Source organism: Falco biarmicus, chromosome 7 (genome assembly GCF_023638135.1).
Source record: "Falco biarmicus isolate bFalBia1 chromosome 7, bFalBia1.pri, whole genome shotgun sequence".
NCBI classification, from domain to species: Eukaryota; Metazoa; Chordata; class Aves; order Falconiformes; family Falconidae; genus Falco; species Falco biarmicus.
The window spans coordinates 39,174,221-39,179,161 of NC_079294.1; positions in this window are offsets into that span (position 1 = coordinate 39,174,221).

The window sequence follows — 4,941 nt, forward strand, 5'->3', positions numbered from 1 at the left end:
CTCAGCCCGCCGCCTCTGCGCTCCCGCCCGCTGCCCCGGCCGCCCGCTTTATACCGCCCGCGCCGCTCCCATTGGCCGCCGCCGCCGCGACGTCACCCACCCTGTCACGAGCCGGCCGGTCTCAGCCGGAGCGCGGGTGCGGAGCGGGGGGTGCGGGGTGCGGGTGCGCAGTGCGAGAGCGGGGTGCGGAGGGGGGGGTGAAAGGTGCGGAGTGCGGATGCGGAGTGAGGGGTGCGGGATGAAAGGTGCGGAGTAGGGGAGCGGGGTGCGGATGCGGGTGAGCGGTGCAGAGTGCCGGATGAGGGGTGCGGAGTGCGGGTGCGGCGTGCAGAGTGCCGGCCCCGGGCCGCCGCGGGGCTCCCCCTGCCCGCCCTCCGGTGCGGGGCGCGGCAGTGGAGAGCCCCGGGGCAGCGGCGGGGCAGCTGCGGCAGGGGATGGGCGTGGGGAGGGTCCCGCCGGCGTGCGCGGCAGTGCCCTGGGCAGCAGTCCCGACACCGTTCTCCATGTTCTCCTCCTCCTCCTCTCAGGCTTGGGGAGCCGGCCGTTTTGTCCCGGGGTGCTGCTGGCGCATCCCACTGGGTCCCCCCCGCCTCTGGCTGCATCCTTCGGGGCGATGCTGGGTGCGACGTACCCCATCGCGACAGTCCCTACCGCTTCGGCTCAGTGCCCAGGGCCAGGCTGGATGGGGCTGGGAGCAACCTGGGCTGGTGGGAGGTGTCCCTGCCCGTGGCAGTTGGGCTGGAACTGGATGGTCTTTAAGGTCCCTCCCAAACCAAACCATTCCATGATTCTCCGAGACCTCAGGGCTGGGTTTCAGTCCCTTCAAACCTATGAGCTCTGCAGACACCTTCCTGCCACAGGGCTCATGCACCCTGGTGTTTTCATATTCCCACCTGCAACACTGGAAACGCACCGTCTCTGATGACCTGAAACCAAATATTTTGGGGGTTCCCTGGGGATCTGGCTGGGATATCGCCCTGACAGTGGTTTGAGCATCCCGCATCCTCCAGGCAATTGGGGGGCAAATACAGCAGACATCAACAGCTCATTTTTGCCAACAGCCCTTTCTGCCCCGGCCCCATGTAGGGTTCAGGTGTTAACAAAGAAAGAAATGCTGGGTTGGGTGGTTTGGAAGGGAGATCCCCTCCAACCAAAGCTCTGCCAGGATTTTATGAGAGAGAAACTGAGTCCTAAGGTTCTGCTGAGCACAGGGTGTGCACTCCACCACCCCAACCCCAAAAGCCATCATTTCCTGGGTTGCCACCAAAATAAATGGCTGAGATGCTACGGGACACAGCAAAGTCTTCTCTTTTCACACCCGATCCATCCGTAAGGCAACAAGGGAGAAATTCTCCCGCCTTGTGCCTAAGGAATGGTAAATCACTGGGATAAGGAGGGGAAGGAACTGTCGGAAGAATGAGGCGCAGAGCATGACTCACTGGCTTTCTTCTGTCCCCTGTTGGCACAAGAGCTACATTTAACCAAGACAGGGGGTGGGGGTAGAAAAATTAAAAAAAAAAAAAAACCACCACAAACCAAAAAAACCGGCAGCAATAACAAACTCCACATTTATCATTTGCTTTCTGGTCACAGGTTTTACCAGCAGAGAGGCAGGATGACTCAGGTGAAATCAAGGGGCCGGCGCTGGCCCGCAGCCAGCCAGGCTTTACTGCCATGTTACTGCCCAGGGCTCCGATCCACCACAGAAACTGCTGTGCTGGAGCATCTGAAGTTCTGAACTCCACCCCCGCTCCTCCCCAGTCACCCACTGGGTGCAGCCGGGGACCTCACATGATGTCACAGCCCTCTGCGGATGTCCAAATGCTCCACAGAAACTAGATGGGTTGTCTTACTAGAAATGTGCTGAAAAAAAATATGCAATGGGAGTCAGCAGAATGACTACCGCTTTCATTCGGATCTGGAGCAAGCTGACACTGTTCAAAGGGTTGAGTAGCATTTCTCAGAAACTATAAACCGCTGGGACCTAATAGTCCATATGAGAAAGGGGTTAGTAAAGGGCATCTAAGTGTTTTGGCACTCCTAAGTCTTTACTACCTTTATTTTCTTGGAAAAGAAGACCATATGCTCTCTCCAGAGTCCTCCCCAGGCTTTATAACAGTCTGAAGTCAGAAGTTGTTGGAGTTGGTTGTAGTTTTTCTCCTGTTTACGGGGAGATGAGGGCAGTTGCTGGTGTGAGCACTGAAAACCACTTTGGGTACGTTTGAGCAGCGGTTGCACACACGGGAGCCAATGCTGGCCGTTCTGCTAACAACATTTGCAAGCATGGGATTATTAGGTTTGGGTAATTTAGGTATGTGCCAGGCCATGATTTCCAGCCGTGGTGAAGTCCTCTCCCTCTAAAACACAAGCCCACATCAGACGGGTAAGCAGAAGCACTAATGCTTGGCCCTTTTTTCTTTACAGTATCTTGCAATAAGATTTTATTGCTAGTACCCTGTTAATTACACCCCATGTTCTCATTGAGCCTTCCTGAAGAAATTTTTCTTGCTGTTTCCAAATATATCCAAAAAATGTGAAACGCAGGCTGTAAACCAGAAGAGCAGCAGACAGTACTGCGCAATGTTGTTAAAAGATACTCTGGATTTCCTAGAGGGAATGTGCCCTCTTTCTCTTTCCTGTGCTCACTCAGAGCTTGGAGGTTATTTTTGCTGTTCGAAGACTGATGAAAGATTCTTAAAAAGCAACAAAACAGGGAGAGCAAAAAGCCCTGAGGCTGTAACTTAAATTATTTGCAAATCTAGAATAAGGTTTAAAGCAGGTAGAAGCTCAGCACACCTGCTGGTGGGTACCTGGGGGGGCCCTGCAAGAGCAAAGGGATGCTGCTGTGCACCAGGGTGGTGCATGGCCTATGGTAAAGCCCATCAGAGACCGCCTTCATCTTCAGAAGTAGGGAAAATATAAAATAGGGATGGGACGGAATGGGTTTGTATTCAGGCTCCGACTCCTTGACCCATTTTAGTCAGTTGAGCTTCCTTGCTGTTTCAATGGCATTGAGTGGGACCCGGCAGGAAAAGTCTGGAGCATCATTCCCTGCATGCCTGAGATGCTCCTCAGGGTTTGAAGAGCAGGCTGTCAAAGGAAATCTCTCCACACCAAGCTGGCTAAGGGTGAAGAGACCCTGGGCATTCCTCACTGGGTCAGATGAGGCCATCTAAAAGGTATTTCAAGAGCAATTTATACTCCAAAAGCTGCCAAAAGGCTGAGAAGTCACGCACAAAAGACAACTATTTTTCCTCTGTTGACTATAAAGCGGGAGCATTTAGGACTGGGCTCGGAGCTTAAGGTTAGAAGTGATAAATTCCACCTTCTCAGAGCGTCTGTGTCAACTCAGTGTATCATTAACAGCTCAAGCAGGAGAAGAGCGATGCAGATCGATCCTGCTATTAACATCAAGCCAGAGCGTGGCCCGAACATGATCCTCAAATAATAGCTGAGCCCACAGCAGCGATGGATGGCAACGTCGCAGCCTGCTGACATCCTTCCTGAGCCCTGAAAATACAGCTTGAGACCTATCAGCCCCTGGAATCACAGTGTATTAGCATAAAGAGTGAATCACAAGCAGTTTAATTCTGTTACCCAGAATAACAAGCAAAATTGATTACAGGCTCCTAAAATACTAATCTCTTAGAGGGATTTGTCACTCTGTAAGGACAGAGGATCCCCAAGGTCTGAGGGGTCTCCTGCAGATGCAATCTGCATTTTAACTTCCCTGGTGAGGTCTCACATTTTAGAGGTGAAACTAGAAGTGAAGGCAGCTGGTTTGCCCTGCCCAGGGTTTCCTTTTGTGCCTTCACAGAGCAAGGACACAGGATTTCGAGAACACCAATGGACTCCTCCAGCCTTTGCTCCCCAAAAATCCTGAAAATTTTCAGAGGGATGGCCCAGCCAGGCTGTAGGAAGTAAATTCATATTTGCACTTTTAGGAATGTGAAAACAGATGTATAACACAAGTCCCCAGGCTCCCATGGACCCGTACTGTGTTTCCGAGGGGAGCTATCTGACAGTGACCAGGGCGATCTCTAGGTGCCTCCACTCCTAAACCAAGAGCAGCTCTTGATTCACGCCCTGGGCAGCCGGGAATAGCAGCCGTGTCCCTGCATCACTCCCCTTGGTCGCCTCTCACCTTTATTACCCCGAGGTCGATAATGCGATTTGTAGGCTGGACTGTTCCCTGGCAACACACTGCTTCAAACTCTTCCTGCAAAATTTCTCTGCCATTCATGTCCAATCGAGTTCAACATCAAGTGGCTCTTTTTGCAGCCTGAGTAGGTATTTGTGTATTGCCTGCCTTTAAGTAAATGCGTTCCTATTAAACATGTACTGCAGCATTCAGCCGAGTACATGTAGTGCATCAACTGAGAGGAGGGAGGAGCAGCCAGGTCTGCTGTTCTTCATCAAAAAGCTCTGCTGCATGAGACACCCGGCCCCCTCACAGGCAGTTCTCACCGCTGTTGTCTTCTCCTTGAACTAGCCAGCCAGGACTACCAAGCTGAGTCACTCCACAACCAACACAGTTACATTCTTTGGAAAGACATTGAGGTGCGTTTCATAGCCAGATGTTTGAGAGGGGAAAGCTCATCCGAACATGTCACAGCACTCTCAAAACTATCAAGCTGCAACAAGGCTTCTACCACCCCATACCAGGTTAACTTCAGTAAGTAGTTCCCCACACCTCGTCCCAGCACAGTCACCAATCCCCCACAAGCTTTCAAAAGTTCATCTACTGTCCATGCTGTTTCTTCATCCTCTTCAGGCCAGTCCACCCTGCTTCTTGCCTCTGCTGCATCCTTCTCCTTGTCTCTTCTATCTCCAGGGCACTCTCTCTTCTGCTTCTTCTATGTCTCTCCTCATTCACTGCTCCTCTTCCCTACCCCTTAGAGCTATTTAACTACTCAGCAGGAACCAGCCACAGCTGCACAT